This window comes from Diabrotica undecimpunctata, chromosome 3 (genome assembly GCF_040954645.1).
Source record: "Diabrotica undecimpunctata isolate CICGRU chromosome 3, icDiaUnde3, whole genome shotgun sequence".
NCBI classification, from domain to species: Eukaryota; Metazoa; Arthropoda; class Insecta; order Coleoptera; family Chrysomelidae; genus Diabrotica; species Diabrotica undecimpunctata.
Window position 1 is genome coordinate 155532816 of NC_092805.1, and position 19720 is coordinate 155552535.

Consider the following 19720-nt stretch of genomic DNA (forward strand, 5'->3'; position numbering starts at 1 on the left):
CCGTTAATTGAGACAAACACATTTTATACATAATAAAAAAATATTATCTCCTCTTTCTAAACTTTCACAAAAATTTCCAAATAATAACTAGAACCAAAATTCACATTAGCCTGAATATCAAATATTGTTCTGAAGCTATTCTCTTGTGGCTATCTTAATGGGCCTGTACCTGAGAAAAAAAAAATCGGTTGCCTGTAAAGTCGGTTTTACGGGCGAAGATTTTACGTGACAACGTCTTTTTCTCGGTAGAATATTTATTGATATGAATATTATTAAATTGCACAATAGGAACAAGGAATTGAATGAAAATAAGAATTGCACAAATTTTAACTATAGAAATATATTTTGTTTACTAAAACATTGTACATGTAAACTTAAACTTAACTAATTTCTATTTGAGTGATTTTGTTGAGGATAGGACGATGATAGGAGAAATATGAAATGAAAGGAAGTGTTTCTGCTGTAATGTGTCTTGCGAAAGTTGTAACGCCAAGAACGCTCGAGAAAGACAGAGACACAAGCACGCACCGATTCAACGCGCCTAATTCTCTAGTGCTGCGCGCGCAGCGGACCGATCATGTTTGATTGGGAGAGAGACGCAAGGTATTCGCCGGTCCGGCAAGGTATTCGCCGGTCCGGCGGGCCTCTCTCTCGTTCGGTGACTCATCATAACAGACGTGAGCGGGCGTTACACTTTTTCATGAGTGACTCCGAGCCACAACCTAATTTAAGACCTTGTCACGTCAAAAATTGGTTTAATTATTAAAAGGTAAAAAGTGAAAAATAAAGAGAGTAGTGGTGATGACATTGTGAAAACATCGTATCTGGGCCACATACTGCGAAACGATAAATACTCTCTTCTACACGTGATTATGCAAGAAGGAGTTGATTGAAGAAAAAAGAAATCTTTGCTGAAGAATATCAGAGATTGGACTAACTCCAGTGTTGAACAGATATTTCACGTTGCAAAAGATAGGAAAGCGTTTGAAGAAGTAATCTTCAACCTTCGTTAGAAGACGATACAATAAGGGGAGTGGTGATGATGAAATTTCAACAACAAAAATGTGTAAATAAGGTTGTAATGCCATTTTTATACGCAGTGAATACTTCTTTTAAATCAGGTATGTTACTAGATAAACTGAAATTAGCAGTAATTAAAACTTTAGACAAGAAAGGTAGCATGACATAAATTAAGAATTATCGGCCAATAAGCTCGTTGTCAAGTTTTTCGTAAGTATTTGAAAAATGTATCAAAAACAGGAATATATCCTCTTCTTAGAGTGCCGTTTCCCTACGGAAGTTGGCAATCATAATGGCTAATTTTATTTTTGAGCTTGCTGCTAACTAATGCTGCTAAACTAATGCTGCTAAACTAATCAATCGATCTGCATTGATACCAATCACGTAAATTCTTCAACCATGAGTTCTCTGCCTTCGGCCAACAGATCTTCTTCCTTGAATCTTTCCCTGTATAATGAGTCTCAAAATTTCATATTTTGGTCCCCTCATCACGTGGCCTAGGTATTCCAGTTTTCTGGTTTGTATAGTGGTGATTAGTTCTGTTTCTTTACCGACCCTCTACAGTACTTCTTTATTTGTAATTCTATCAGTCCATGATATTTTTAATACTCTGCGGTATAACCAAAGTTCGAAAGCCTTGATTCTTTTTAAATTGCATTTTTTTAATGTTTTTAATGTTTTAATTTTTGTAATGTAATGTAGAGTATGATCTCAAAATTTATATTTTTGCACGTTAGGAGTGGCTTCATTCGTATAAATGCTGATCTGGCAATCTCTATTCGCCTGTTTATTTCTGTATTATGAACATTGGTTTCATTGATCAAAGTTCCCAAGTACTGATATTTTTCTACTTGTTCTATCCCGTTACCATTGATTGTCAATAGGTGTTGTACCTATATTTTGTGGTCTTTTTGTAATTAGCGTGTACATCGTTTTTTTAGCGTTTATAGTAATTCCCATCTCAGCACTATTCATGCTTAAGCATTCGATAAGATGTTGTAGATTTTCTATACTCGTTGCTATGATCACAGTGTCGTCTGCATATCGTAAGTTGTTAATTAATTTTCCGTTAACGATAACTCACACTTTGATATTATTGAGCGTGTTTTGGAAAATTTCTTCAGAATAAAGTTAAACAAAAGTGGCGATAAAACACATCCCTGTCTAACCCCTCTACAGATCTTAATTTCTTCTGAGTGTTGCCCATCAATTTGAACAATGGCACTTTGGTTCCAATATAATGTTTGCACTATATTTATAATTTTACTGTCCATGCGCTTGTTCACAAATATTGATATTAGTTTTTCATGTCTCACTTTATCGAAAGTTTTTTCGTAAGCAACAAAGCACAAGTGTAGATTAACGTTTACATCCCGACATCGCTGAATCAATATGTTGATGGCAAATAGTCCTTCTCGAGTACCCATTCCATTTCGGAACCCGAACTGCGTCTCGCTAATACCCTGAGGAATAATACTACAACATAAAATATTCAATAATAGTACACATGTATAGGCAATGGGACGCAAACAGTCATATATTAAATCTTGAATATGTTGTCTGTGTCAGTCCATTTCAAATAGGTAAAAAAATGTAAGAATAAGACTTTCTCACAATCAATTTATTCTACCACCAACGATCGGTTTCGCATACTATAATTTTTGATTGTTTTTTCACTTAAGTTTCACTTGTGTATTTAATAAATGTTTAAAGTAATATTTAATAATCACACACATATAATATTGGCATAATTGTTATTATGCCAACGGGTTATTATATTTTCAGCATTTAGTTTACCATGTACCGTTGACCTGAAGATCCATAGCAAATTATAGTATGCGAAACCGGTCGTTCAAGGTAGAATAAATTGATTCTAGGTAAGTCTTATTCTTATTTACTTTGACCTATTAGTTATATACCTATCAATTTACTTAAAGTGTCTTACAAACACTAGAATAAAACGGAGCAATATTAGGGTTATTTCTATATTTAACAAAAGCATATGCATGTGTTAACCACGATCTATTACTGAATAAACTATTATATGTTATAAATGGAGTAGATCATAATTGGTTCGTATATATTGAGGAATGCCTATTAAATTACTGTAAGTAATGCATTGGTTAGTGATCAGTAGACTTCGGCAAATATGCATATTGCATATTTTGCATATTGTGCATATTTTATGCAAATATTTCATATTTTGGCATATTTGTATAAAAGTTGTATAAAGTGCATAAAAGTTCAGATTTTTATACTGTATTTGAAAATTTTTAAACATACCAATTTATTTCAATTCTTGTATAAAATTTTGTAGTCATTTTAATCAAGAAATGATCTAAGTACGTAATCTCTACAGGTACAAAACATTTACAATTTCAAAGAAGATCAATTAAAGTAGCCCTCAACATTCTTAGAAAGTCTTGGTCACTGAGGCATTCAGTTATTGAATAATTGCTAAGGGTTCGCTCATTTGCATTTTATGATCTAATCCCCAAATCTATCTACAATTTATTGTATCTTAACAGCAGGTAAACGGCTAATAGTTTTATTCCTAATTTAGGGATTTTCCAAAATCTCCCAGTTTATTGAATTAGGTACCTAAACATTTCTAATTTGATGCTCAGATTTGTAAATCATTTTTGTTTTGATATTCAAAGCGTAAACACTCGTTGTGCGTAACAAAAAGGAAGATTGTGATTTTATAATGCCTAAAACAACCAGTGCTTCAACTTGGATTAAACCTTATAGAGAGCTGTCTATGGATATGGGAAAAATCTACTGTTCAGTCTGTGGCAAAATTGTAAGTATCTAATATTTTCTATTAAATATCTAATATTTCATACATACAGGGTGTTTCCAAATGACACTTACAACATTTGACTGTAGATACTTCTCGAAAAATTGAACAAAACCATATAGTTAATGAGGGGTCAAACTTATTTACTTTTCGAGATACAGGGTGTTAAAATTAAAAAAAAATAAATTCTTTTAGTTAATAACAACAATAACTTTAAAACCAATAAACGTATTTACTTGAAATTTAGTACTCGTAGGTTGTTTTTAAATGAAAAATAGCTTCCTTTAGTGAGAAAAAATTGTCCATGGTACAATACAATGGTGTGTATTTAGAAACATTTTTCACCTTTACTTTTTTTATGAAGTCAGCTATTCTAAAACACAATTATTTTTATTGTAATTGAATTAACAACTTTTGTTGAATTTTAAAATAAGTTATATGATGTACTAATGGTTAGTAACAAAAACTAATTTGTGGATTAATACTGCATTTAAAATACTTAGCGAGTGTTTTTTTTCCAAACCAGTTATTTGATTAACCAAAAACACCTTGTATATTTTTATATTTTAAAGGTTGGGTTAAAATAAAGGTTTTTATTTTTATTTATAGATAGCATGTGAGAAGAAATTTCAGATAGACCAACATGTGAGAACTGCTTCACACATTGCAAAAAAAGGAAAAATAGGAGGAAAACATCAAACTTCAATGGCTAAATGTTTTCAATCTACTTCAAAAAAATTAGATGAGCAAGAAACTTTTAATGAAGACTTGTGTCGCGCATTAGTGTCTGCAAACATACCGCTTTCAAAATTAGCAAATGTAAATTTTAGTTCGTTTCTAAAAAAATATTGCAAACTTAATATTCCAAGTGATCGGTCTCTAAGAAGAAATAATGTGAACGGGCTATACTCGTCGGTGTTAATTAATATTAAGGAAGAAATTGCAGATAATTATTTTTACATATCTGTAGACGAAACCACTGATTCCTCAGGAAAGTATATTGCTCATTTATTGATTGGTGTTCTTAAAGAAGATACCTTACCAAAATCTCATCTAATTTCATGCCAGCAACTTGAGAAAACAAATGCTTTAACAATTTCGCGTTTTATACAAGAAACGTTAGCAACTTTTTTTCTTCCGACAACTATTCCTTCTAATAAATTACTGCTTATTTTATCGGATGCTGCTCCTTATATGGTGAAAGCAGGACAAAATTTAAAAATATTTTTCCCAGATTTAATACATGTTACTTGTGTAGCGCATGGATTAAACAGAGTTGCAGAGGAAATACGAAAAAAGTTTCCTCTTGTAAATACCATGATATCCAGTGTCAAAAAAGTATTTCTTAAATCTCCTATAAGAATTCAACTTTATAAAGAAATGCTACCTAACATTCTTCTTCCACCACAACCTATTTTAACGAGATGGGGAACATGGTTAGAAGCAGCTAATTTTTATGCAGATCATTTTGTTAAAATAAAGAACATAATTGATACGTTAACAGATGAAAGTTCCCAATCTCTTTTGGATTCTAAACAAACTTTTCAGAGTAACTTGCTTCAACAAGAACTTTCATTTATAAAATCAAATTTTAGTTTTGTTCAAAAAACAATTACTCAGTTAGAATCACCAAAACTGTCATTGTTCGAAAGTACAGCATTAATAAAAGAATTTGCGTCATGTTGTCGGAACGTTAGAGGTAATATTGGAAAAGATATTTTAAAAAAATTTGAAGCTACTATGGAAAAAAATAAAGGTTGCCATATTCTTTCTGAAGTAGTCAGTGTTCTAGCTGGAAATATTTCGAAAACAATTAATTTAGAACCAAATGTTTTGGTTAGTTTGAAAAATGCTCCCGTTACATCAGTTGATGTTGAACGAAGTTTTTGCATATATAAATATATGTACTCAGACAGAAGCCACAAGTTTTTGTTAAAAAATTTTGAACACCACTTGGTCATTTATTGTTACCATAATTTTAAATAAGTTTATTCATACTTAAAAATGATGTAGTTACTTAAAATAAATGTAAATCTTAATGAATAGTAGGAAATATTTAGTTATGTACACTTTTTTTTTAAAATAAAATTGTTACTATTTTACGATTTTTTTATTTATTTGTATGCATATTTTGTAAAATATTTGCATATTTTCGGGTAAACACGTGCATATTTATGCGCATATTTTCTACATTTTTATTTGCATATTTGCCGAAGTCTAGTGATCAGTCTAGTAGTGTCTGATAATCTGATAATAAAGCAATGATAATCGATACCGTTCAACCCGGAAGACTATTGAGTTCAATGATAATTCCTGTAATAGTATTAACCTTAGCTCTAGATTATTTGGAAAGAGTTTTCAGTACTTACCCGATTATTTTATTTTTAAAATCAATCGATTAGTTACCTTCGATTGTCACTGAGTTTCGTATAAAAATCCAACATTGATTTAAACCCAGATCTTATATTTCTTGAGACCTCAGGTGTGATTTTTCGGAATTCGGCGATAATTTTTGTTGCAGTTTCGATATATTTTCAGGACAAGTAGTATAAAATGTTGATTTCAGATGACTATAGGAAAAAATCTAACCGATTTAAATCTGGAGATCTAGCTGGTCCTTCTATTGCACTTCTTCGACCAACCACCATGCAGGAAACGCTGACAAATATTGAACCATCTTGTTGAAACAATATTTGATCCTCTTTGAATAGATTATCGTTGTTTTTTTGAAATTTTTATGATTATAGGTTCGTTGGTACTTTCTTGTTAATCAGTATTAATGAAAAATTTCGGCAAATACATTAAGTTTTTGAGAGTATTGAATATCTATCTAAGATCTGTATCAAATTTATTTTGAATTTTCTATTGGTATAAAAAAAAGATATCTTCCTGAATAAAAAAAAACATCTTAATTTTAGCCATTCCTAATTTGGTTTATGAAATCAAACGCAAGCTTGAAAAGAATATCCAACAAAGCGAAGATTTGCCTTTTAGCATGTCGAAGAATATGTGGGCAATCATGGTGTATAAAAACCACACAGATGTCCTGACTATATCTTATGATACTCATCCTGACTATAGTAACACCTATAATTACGTATGGAGCAAGGATATAGTGGTTCGTACGTGCCAACAAAAAAAAACAGAAAAAAGCTGAATACGCTTCAACAACAAGCATGCTTATTCATACCTTAATCATGACAGGAGTACACAAAATACATAAATAATAAATTTTCTTTAATTTTGGACCTGTTTGGGTAAGAAATATCCCTATTTTCTCCCTGTGTATCCGCCCCTGCCTCCATTACATATATAAATGGAGATGGAGGAGAAGGTAGGTGCATACAGAAGGCGGATAAGATGCCAGGAAGTAGAGCGAAAGGATACCGCGACTAAATCTGGGAAGATAATAAAAAAAAATTATCCAGAGTTAGAAATGGCACCAGATGCAATTAAATCTAATTCTAAAAAGCTGTTCAGCATCGCCTCTCCAAAAAGAAACAAACAAAGGCAGTCGCGTAGAAGGAATCTCATAAAAGCAATATTGGTATACAGACCCTAAATCTGATAAAGAAGCCGGAAATGGAGTATATGGAAGAAAATCAAGGCTTAACCTTAATGAAAACGTAATCATTCCCCTATCTTCAAAACAAAAATGTATAGCAAAAAGCATAGCAAAAAAGAACGATTACGGACTGGATGGAACGGATGGAATGAGCTATGAAAAAGTGGGTCCTAAACATTCGAAAGCTTTTGTACATGAAACTTCGAAGAAGAGATCTACTAGAAATGATTTGCAAATTATCGTAGGTCTCCTAAAAAGACACTATCGCCTCAAGGGGTTGATGAATAAAATTGGACTGGAAGAACGTGCGAATTAAAGATTTTGACAGGCTCAAGATGAGATAGTGGAAAACTTTATGTGCAACTGCTCAAGGTTGAATATAAAACGGCTCAATGTATTTGAGCATTAGCAATACGAGCCGTACGAATTGGTAGAATTGTCATCATAGGCCTTCATAGACTTTCTTAAAAAGACTGGTTGAAAGAACAAGTTTAACCTAGGGATGAACCACAATAGACCTTTTAGGTAGAAGGGTATTTAAGCGCTCACCCGTATTAAACCTTCTTCTTTTTCTTACTGTGCCCATCCGTTCTAGATGTTGGTGATCAGCGTGGCTATCCTAACTTTGCTTGCAGTTATATATATGAAACCCAACTTAGCTAATTACCAATTTTAAAATAACAGTAATAATTTTTTATTTCCACATATTTTTATACATAGAAAACACAACTTACTGCCATTGTTACATAAGACAGTATATCTATTATTTTCAGTAATTAATTAATGTAGGAAAAAATGTGTTTCTTATTTAATATTTATTTACTCTTCTTTTTTATACGACTTATTTCAAGAACCGTTCATTTTACAAGATACAAAGCAAAAACAACAAGATATACCTCTCATAAAAATGTAAAATTGTAGCACTAAAAGCTCATCCGAAAATATTTCCAGCTTATCAACTAAAATGTCATCTGATATTTTAAAATAAAATAAGTTAATGTTCACGAAATAGTTTCAAGATTTTAACATCTCCAAGAATTAATCATCTGTGAAGAGAGAAAGCATGTAAGATTAAAATCATGTACAGTAAAAAATTTAACAAATTGACCAGCGACGAGAACGTTTTACTAAGCGGTATCAACGAGGTATCATTTTTATTCCATTGTGAAGATTAAGTGATTTTAATTAAACGCAACTCTTCGATATACAGGGTAAAATAACAATGGTAGAGAGTTGTACAAATGGTTGAATTTTGAATTCTAATTCTTTAATATTGTCATTTAACAAATAGTGCCAATTTTTATTAGAGTCAGTAAGGTCATAGTATCGAGACAGGAAGGGTGTACGACAGGGACGTATTCTATTCTTTCTAGATTTTAATATTTATTTCGAAAAAAAGCAATTTATACGTTACTTAAAAGTTTGTAACATTCTGTGAATTATTTTAAATATCTAGCACATCTTTCATGGCATCAAAATGATTTGTGTAGAAAAGTGCTGCTTTAATCCGTTCCCTATTTTGTAAGTACAGGCTCTGTAGGTAAGTTGTAGTTGTTCTTTATAGATTTGCGCTCTTAAAGGTACTTTCAAAAATCCTTTTTTGACGTTTAAAATCGGAATTCGAATATGAAATTATTGAGAAACAGTTTGGCTTTAGAAATGGTACGGCCACAAGATATGTTTTGCTCAGCATTTGTTTTATTACGTATTTTTAATGTAAATGTAGTGCTGTTGATGTCAAGCTGCCATTCCATCTCTTCGAGGGTCTTCCCAGTGGTCCTTTTTGTATTGATGTGTTTTTGTCTATTTCGCGGTTCTTTCTGGATACTTTCTCTCGACATAAGGTCTCGATTTTTAGCGTTGAGCTCATATCCATCTCACCACATCCTGAACTAAAGCTTCTCTTAATGAATCCTCATAACTTAACATATCTTAAAAAATTCCTCTTATGGTTCTTCTTCTTCCTCTTCTTAACGTGCCCCATCCCTAAGGATATTGGCGATCATCATGGCCCATTTGACTCTATCTGCAGCCGTTCTGAAAAGTTCTATAGACGTTTTCCCCCTCCATTGTCTCAGATTCTTTAGCCATGACGTCCGTCTTTTTTCCGGTCCCCTTTTGCCTTCCACCTTCCCTTGTATGACCAGCCGCATCAATTCGTATTTCTCGTTTCTTAGTATGTGACCAAAGTAGCTCATTTTTCTTTTCTTTATAGTGTTGAGTATTTCTTTATCTTTTTTCATTCTTCGTAGTGTTTCCGCATTTGTTATGTGTTGTGTCCAAGATATTTTCCATATTCTTCGATAACACCACATTTTAAATTTAACGAGTTTTTTCTCTGTCGCCTGTGTAATTGTCCAGGCGTCAAGTCCATACAACAGGACCGAGAACACGTAGCATCTCAATACTCTAGTTCTAATTTCGATGTTGAGTTTTCCATTGCATAATATTGCTTTCATCTTATTAAAAACGCTTCTAGCTATCTCAATACGCCGTTTTATTTCCGTACTTCTATCCCATTCTTCATTTATTTTGCAACCTAAGTACTGATATGTGTGCACCCTGCCTAAAAGTTTTCCTTTAGCATAAACACTGTCTTCCTCAATCTTGTTCTTGCTTACCACCATGATTTTTGTTTTATTTGTATTCAGTGCCATTCCATACATTTCGCAGTATTAGGTAATGCGATTTCTCCTTCTCTGCTCTCCGCAAGGAGTATTGTGTCATCTGCGTATCTAAGATTATTCAGATGTGCTCCGTTAATAAATATGCTTTTATTTAAGTCTTCTAATGCCTCGTTTAAGCCGGATCTCGGCTTCCGATTTCCGTGTTCAGTAATGTCTACTGGTTTTATTACCATTGCGATCATTGCCATGATGATTGTTCTAGGGATATCCTTAAGGATCTTTAATGTGGTAGTCATCCCGTGGCTTTCCACATCCTTATGCCGTTGGTTACTTATTTGTAACTCCTCCGCCTTAGTGGTCAATTTCTTAACTCCAGGACAAGAGTGTGCCCTGCCGCTTACTTAGTCGTCCGCCCGAAGTCGTTGGTCAATAAGTGGATAATTGTTTATGCCGACAATCGTTAGGTGGAATTTTCGCCATATCTGGCTACCCTCACTTAGTTTAGCCTGTAGACCAATGCAGTTGCCCGGGGTGTGGCACGTGGAGCCATAAGTGAGAGTTAGTTATCTTATGAATACCAGTTATCAAGAACAATCTCCCGTCTATGACGCTCGATGTGGTCGTTCCGATAAAAGTGCTACCATCTTTTTGTAAGAGATATTTTAGCTTTTGTTTCCGCTGCATATATTAGTACTGGCTTTACACATGCTTTGTATATTCGAATTTTGCACATATATTTATTTCTCTTTATGATATCCCTTAAATATCCCGATATTCGGGCTACCTTTGTTAACGTATACCACCGAAAGCTAGAAGCTGCACATATACATTTTATCTAACTCTTGTCCACCAGACCTTCTGTGGCCTTCTTCTCCTACTGCTTTTACAATGGTGAAAGTAATTCTCGGTATTATTTCAGAGTTTAACGTATACAAGATAAATAGAAGAATGGAAAGCTAAAAATAAAAATTATCAGTATAGTTTTTTATTTCTTGTGTATTATTCTCATCATCCGAAATGATGTGCTATAAGTGGGAATATGTAGCCAAGCTTCATGCTCATGCGCGTAAGAAAATATGCTTCGTTGCTGGTCACTTTAAATTGTAACATTAGAGTAGTATATTTCTGCTTATAATAATAAAATAATACATTAGATCTAGTTTATGAAATAATTATTCAATCACATTATTACTTTGTCGACTGATCGGATGAGCAGTCGACTATATATCTCAAGATGTAAAATACTCAAATTAGAATTATTCTCTTTATTTACGAAGGATATTCAGTTACTTAGTATGTCAATAAAAAGAGTACTAGCAACCACAGATGCTTATTTGGTTCGTATCTGCATAATGTGGTCTAAAAATATGTCAAAATGTGTTTATCTGGAAAAAGTTATGAGAAATAACGAATTTTAAATATTTTTGAAGCTCTGATTTTAAAAATTACTTTCATAGCAGTCTTTTTTTTGGAATCATGACTCATTTCATTATTTCTTTGCTAAAGTATATTGTATTATTCTCGTTGTCTTCATAACCAAACATAGAGAATTATTATAGAATGCACGGTAGTGAATTTTACACTTAGTTTCAACTAATTTTAAACAATCATTCAGAAAATGTTACGCCTATGGTTTATTATGACCTACGCTTGATGCTTTATATTTATTGCGAACCTATAATAATTAGACAAAAGTCAAGGACATTTTGATATTCGTCTCTATGTAGGTACCTAGTATCTAAGAAAGTCATATTGATTTAATCCATAACTTTATCTACTGACATAAAATCACTTTAGGTAGTGTTAAAACGAACTAAACACAAGAGATTTAAAATGTTTTTCATGGAAAGTTTTCAGTTTAATAAATCGGCAATAAAATGCGTCAGCAATTACTATGGTGTAATGTAAATTTCTGTCACAAAACGATGAGTATTATTTTACGAAACTGATATTTGTTTTATGAAATGGATTATATTTTTTAATTTTTTATTTATTTATATTTAAGTTATTATTCAAGAGCAGACCTTTGAATTTTAAAGTCAAAATTCAAGGATTTTTGTGAGGATTTCACGAATTTCTACATTTTTACATATGTACGAGTATTTACATAATGCCTAATACGATGAACTATGATCATATTCTGTTATGATTATTATGATTGTCCCGCAAGACAAGAAATACGGCCAAAATGAAATATTTTATTCAGTATTGTTCGGAAGCTATTTTCTTGTAACGTTTTAAAGTAATTACTATTTTAATGAGAATAAGCCTTAATTCAAGGTTAAAATAAATTTACTGACGTTTCAATCTCTACTTTGGAAATCGTTCTCAAGATGCAACCATTAATTAATTAAAGAAATTTTGTTTTATTTTCGTTAATTGTTGAAACATTCTTCTAATAATTTTCTAAATAAATCTATATGAAATCGACTTTAACTTGAGAATATCCGTCAGAAAAAAATCATAGTATGTAATTCGTCTTTAAAAAGACAACCATATGCCATGATGACAGTAAAATTCTCCTGTAAGTGATTCCATAGTAAATCATGATGAAAAAACCAGGAAAAAAACCTCAATACTATCCCGACATGGTAAGTATTAGGTGTAACATTTAGTTTACTCTCAATAAATACCAAATTTGATTTTATATGTTTGTTACTTAAAAAAATTAACTGATGTATCCTCGATATGTTACTGACTAACTAATTGTGGTATTTTTCTTTTATTAACCTCGACTTTTAATATGGGGAACCAGATCCTATTGCATTCTGCCTAGGAACTTGCGACACTATTGGTCTCATTTAGCATAATTAGATTTTTCTCTTATTATAAGTTTGTTTATAGTCCTAAAAGAAACAGACAAATACATCAAACTTCTAAAAAATGTAAACATAAAATAAAATATAACTATATAATGTAATGTGTGGCTGAACCACAATATGTCGAGGACAACTACTATCTGACACAGATGCTTGCAGGACACGACTGCTTTCGAGCATATCTTTATCGCTTTAAACATAACGATTCTCCAGAGTGCTCGTCTCGTCCTGGGGTCCTTGATATGTTCTTGTTTTAACTTGCTGTGCAATACTCTGGAAGCAGTTATCAAATAGAAAATTCGAACTTCCCGTGAAGTAATGCCTTACAGAAGGGGACGCGTTTTAGTTGGTATTGTAACATGCAAGTCCGACATACCAGGCAGTATATCTAGTCTTGATGATACGTATATGCATTTCCTAACCAAAAAAAACACACACACACATTGTAAGGTACTATGGTACTTATTTTAATATAAATATGCTTAAATCTACTTGCCCATAATTCACTTTTACCATTTAATAATATTGATACAATGGCTGGTTAATCCTTTGCCATCGGTTATTATTAAATCCCTTCCTCACTTACAAGTACCAATATTTATACTATTTCCAAAGTATACTAAAAAGTACGCTAAAACAGTACGTACAGTAGTACAATAATAACAACATATGTATGTATTTATATTTTTTGATATGTACTAATTTCAACATGTATACTTAAGTCTAATAATTTGTTGAGGTAAAAAAATATAAACTAATTAGACCTCAAACACAATTTGTTGCTTCTACTTAAGTCTAATAATTTGTTGACGTAAAAAAATATAAACTAATTAGACCTCAAACACAATTTGTTGTTGTTGCAGCTATATCCTTCACTGTATTTTAAAACGTTCCACCAGTATTCATTATTTCACATTATCAAGCCACATACAGTAAACACGAAATTAAAAACGTTATGAAATTATTTGCTTTAAATGATATCCAGGACCTACAATGCTTGTTATTATTACTTTAAGAGATATCAGAAACTTATATAACATATGTATATAAACACATCAGCAAAAATAATTATAAACTATTTGCTTAAAGTGATATCCAGGACATACAAAGTTTGTTATTATTACCCCAAGTGAAGCCAAAAGATGCCTAATCTTTACAAATATTATTACGTAGCTTACTGCTCTACCATTCGAATATTATTTATTTGTTACCAGATTCATAACCAGGTACTTTACACGTAAAAAAGTAAAAATAAATGTATTGTTTTATTATTTATTGTTAATTAAATATTTGTAATTTTTTATCTTCTCTTCGCAATATCATAATTTGCCAAATTTAGAATGTAAATGAATCGGTCATTTCAACGGTTCAGAACTTTCAGACACTAACTTTTTGAGCGGAATTGACTCTCTTCATAGATTTCCGGCAAGCGTACGACAGCATTAAAAGGGATCAAATGTGGAATGCAATGGCAGAACTGACAGTTCCAAAAAAACTTATCCAGCTTGTTAAGTTATGTGTGAATAGCTGTAGATCCAGAGTACAGATAGGTAACAAACTCTGGACAAAACAAATGGACCAAAATTACTACTAGCATACGCAGATGACATTGACATTGTGGGAAACACTGTCACCAATGTGAAGGAGACTTTTAATAAATTGGAGGTAGAGGCAAAGAAAACTGGTTTAAGGGTAAATGAAGAGAAAACCAAATACATGTGCTTCAACAGACAAAAGGGTCGAGATAGAATAGGGCAAAATGTGACAATATACCCATATAACTTTGAAAGAGTGGAGAGTTTTAAATATCTCGAAGCAACAATCACTGCAGATAACGATATCGCGGAAGAGATTAAAGGAAGAATTCAGGCTGCAAACAGATGTATGTACAGTCTCCATAATACTATTAAATCTAAAAGCCTAACACGAACATCAAAGATTAGAATATATAAAACAGTGATTAGACCGGTGCTCATGTATGGGTGTGAGACGTGGACCCTGACCAAAGAAACTGAAAGAAAACTTAGATGTTTTGAGAGGAAAATCATCAGAAGAATCTTTGGGCCTTATCACGACATTAATAGCAACCAATACCGAATGAGAACAAATGCTTAGGTCAAGCAGATGTATAGAGCGAGCGATATAGTCCAAGACATTAAATCCCAACGTCTTAGATGGGCTGGCCATGTCCATAGACTCCCTAATAATCGCCTTGCCAAATTAATATGGGAGGAAGCCCCCACAGGAAGAAGACCCTTAGGACGTCCACGAATGCGATGGAGAGACAATATATGGTCAGATCTAAGAACAATGGGGCTGCCCACTGACCCAACTATTATGGACGACCGTTCAAGATGAAAGCAAGTTGTGCAGTCAGCCAAAACCCACCCCGGGTTGTAGTGCTACGAGAAGAAGAAGAATAAGGAATTGACTTCTCTAAGATAAACTCACTTTGTGTGCCAAAACGACACCAGTCTGTACAGAATCTGTCGAGATTCTTTACAACCAAAATTTAAGGTCTGTGCAAAAACAACACGAGTCCAGGACGTATGCAGTTTTTGATGTGATTTTATAAACATAATTTCTAAGCAATTGATTGGTTAGCCGAGATCGCATGATTGTTCAGTCATTTATGTCACCATATTTTTATTTAAGTTTTCATTAAAGTTTGGTCAGGTTAAGTGCTTGATAACGATCAATCTGAATTTATTGGTTTTTTGTTATTTATACCTAAAAATATTATGCCTACCCATGAACATGTACCCTTAAAAAAGAGAAAATCCAATGCGGATAAATACAAAAGGAATGTTGTACGTAATGCCAAAATTACAGCTAGGTATACAGCACACTAACTATAAAGGAAATATTGCACTGGCTAGAGCTACAGGACCTATATGCAAGTAAGTAGTAATTTATACTGTTATGTCGAATTAATAGAGGTTTTTTTATTACCGTTTTTATCAGCAATAGGTAATTTTTTACAGTTTTCATGACTATCAATATTTCTTTATTAAAACCATATTTTTTCCCGCAGTCCTATTACACAAATTAAGTAATGTAATATTATCGTATATCATACTTGTTCCAAAGATAAAATTCGGCGTAAAAATTTTTGTAATATTAATAAGAGGTTAAGTACCACTATACAAGAATTTATAAGCTACAAACACATTTTGTGTGGTAATGTGCCATAAATTATACCATTCATTAAAAATCTCTTTTCTTTTCAGATGCAGAGCAAAATGTATTCAAAAATTTCTGAAGAAGAATTAGCTCTTAGTGTTGACACATTAAAAAATTTTTCTACCAAAAATGAGCAATATATATTCTTGCAGCAACAAATCGAAAAGACGCCTGTTCTGAGACACTGCACTTGAAAAAAAGGAGTAGTGTTAACAAAAATTTCAAGTCACCTATCATGTTTCAATTCGAAACAAGACCTAAAAAGTATGTACTGTAAAGTCTTTGGCCCCCGTGATAGGCGAGAGCAACTCACCCGAAATGGAATAACAAATCTCCTGAAGTTCATAAGCTTATTTATGATCATATTTTGTCGTTTAGAGCCTTTTAAAGAAAATCATCCAAATGTATAATATATTAAGTATAAGTACTATGCAAAATATTTTAAATACCAATTTTCTTTGCATTTTAGTAGACCCCAGATCGATACCTGTATTATGTGCGAAGAATTGTTCACAAAAATTAACAGCCAGTCCCTGAGGGCACATGCCAAACGTACCGCAGAAGCTGAACTTGCCGTTCATAAAAGAATTTCCAAGAAATTTCACAAGATTACTTTTGAGAGATATTTGTGAAAATTGAGAGGACGCAGTTGTTTCTACGTTAGATTTTATGCAAAATCTTTCTCTGCCCTGTATACCGATACAAGAGATATTTTATTTGCGTCAACTATGGGTGAACTGCTTCGGTATAAAAAATGTTAAGACCAAGAAATCTGTGTTATACGTTTATCATGAAGGCCAGGCCAATAAAAGAGCTTATAAAGTTTGTTCCATGTTATCCCATTAATTTGAAACATTTTTACCCGACAACGTACAAGAAGTATTTTTGTTCTGCAACTGTCCTGGACAAAATAAGAACCATGCCATGATCCGATTTCTGGTCTTATTGACGGATACAGACGGATTTTCCAAAATAACCCATTACTTTGCAATCAGAGCACATTCATTTTTTTCCAATCAACGAGATTTTAGGATTTGGAAATCAAAAGAACGACAGAATTTATGTACCAGAACAATACTATTCCATTATGGCTGGAGCTGGGATACATTTTTCCGTCTTGCGTTCTATGCCAGAAGATACGTCAGATGTATTTTGAGAACGATTTCCGAAGTGAAAATTGAAACGTCAATAAACGTATTTTAACCTTTAATTGTGGCTTATTCCCATTTAAATAGTAATTGATACGTCAGATATTATCGTAATTGATGGCCGGCATACTTATTTCAAACGAAACTGTCTCTACAAAGCCTAAGTCCAAGATTACCAAAGCAACGAAAAAGATTCTTTCATCGTCGTTTATGTTATTTGATAAGCATGCAAAAGATACAGTTCTTACTCACGATTTTATTGACGGTTTCACTAGTCATACGTTTCGTCTTTCAAAAACCAAATGTCCCGTGTTGCTACCAACATCATTAGATTACCCAAATAATGCTGTAGCCATTAATCCCAAAAAAATTGCAAATATTAAGCAAGCAAGTTCAATACAGCATTTTAGAAAAATAAAAACAATTTTATGAGGAAGGAAACAATTTTATTTTGCAGTGGTCTAGATATTAATGATTTATTGGAATTAAATGTATGTATATTATCTGTTTGGTTAGGCTTCTTAACATTTTACGTGTTTTATGAGTACCGAGGAGTTGGTCCGGTGCCTCAACCCCCAACCTGGAGGGCCAGGGATTTTACATCAGAGTATCCTTCTCCTATGCGAGTTGCTTCCACTACAGCTAGAGAGTCTCACCTACCCTTCGATTTTAAACAAGCCCTAAAATCGGGGGCTGCCACTTCCGTCCTCCAGACCGTTGTGAAGACCTTCTTCTCCGCCCTGAATGCCGTTGTGGACTTCATCCGTAACCCTGGACAAGGGACCCTTAGCAGGTACTAGTTTCCCGGGTCAGGAAACACCTGACCCGGGAAGGTGAGACCTTCTAGGAGACTTCAACAGCAGAGTTGGATGGAAATTGAACAACAAAGTGGTAGGAACACACGGTGAAAATACCAGAAATGATAATGGAACCAGATTAATAACAACATGCACCCAAAATAACTTAAAAATATTAAATGGATTTTATCCACATCGCGATATACACAAATACACGTGGATACAACAGACCAGAAATCTGAAATCTATAATAGATTATAGCATTGTAAGACAGAGAACTAAAATTAAAATACAAGATGTTCATCATCATGTGGCACCATGATGATCGGTGCCATCATGTGGCACCTATCATCATTTGCTAAAAGTTAAAACGATACTTCCAAACAGGTACGAAAAAGAAAAAGAGCACATCGAGTCAAATCAGTTAATAAAACAAGTACGCTACAACCTAGACAGTTTAAATCATGAGAGTGTAAAGCTACTGTATAAAAAACGATTAGACCAGAAATTAGAAATGGGTAATTTCGAAAATACCGAAGAACACTACGAACACATCAAAAGGGCGATTCATTTAGCAGCAGAAGAAGCACTGGGAAAATGTGACGAAAATCATAAAGGAATAAACCCATACTGGTGGGATGAAGAAATAGAGAAGGAAATTAAAGATAAACGTCGGAAATACCAAACATTCTTAACAACAAAAACAGAAAACGATAAAACAATTTACAAAGAAGCACAAGCCAAAGTAAGAAAAAAGATCACTCAAACAAAGAACGAACCACGGGAACAGAACTGCCAAAAGATCAACACCTACATAGGAGGTAGAAGAAGCACAGAGAGTTGGAGATTGATTAAAAGTATGAGAAATAATAAGAAAAAAGACGTTATATCAACAATAACAACAGAAAAATGGGAAGAATATTTCAAAAAATTACTAACAGAACAAAGATCAGAATTTGCTAACATGGAAGACAACACGATAGGTATACGTATAAATTCATCACCATTACAAATAAGTAAATCAGAGATGGAAGAAATAACCAAATCCCTGAAAAATGGAAAATTCCCTGGCCCTGGTGACATCCCTGCAGAATTAGTGAAAGCCGGTACAGACAAACTCCAGGAACAGTTAAGAAAAATCTTTCAAGACTGCTTGAATGGAGCCGAATTACCAAAAGAGTGGAAATTATCTATCATGTCAACTATCCACAAAAAGGGCAGCAAGGATCAGTGTGGAAATTACAGAGGAATTGCGGTAAACAGCACAATAAGTAGGATGTATGGGAAACTTATTAAAAACAAAATAGAAAATGACTATAGAGATTACGAAGCAGAGGAACAAGCTGGTTTTAGAGCTGGGCGATCCACAGTAGACCACCTGTACTCTATTACGCAAGTTATTGAAAAAAAAACAGCCGTCAATAAAGAAGTTCACCAGATGTACGTAGACTTACAAAAAGCATATGACAGTGTACCCCTAAGTAAACTATGGTCAACCCTACAGCAAACCAACATTAAGCATGGTCTCATCAAAGCAGTCCAAAGTCTGTATAATGGAACGACTGCAAAAATTAAAACTGGATCAAGGATATCTGAAGGATTTAAGGTCACGAAAGGACTAAAGCAGGGTTGCTGTATTTCGCCTACCCTTTTCAAAATTTATCTGGAACAAGCACTCAAGCTGTGGAAAAGAAAATGTAATGGCATGGGAATTCCTCTCAATGACGAGACTACACTGTACACCTTATGTTTCGCTGATGA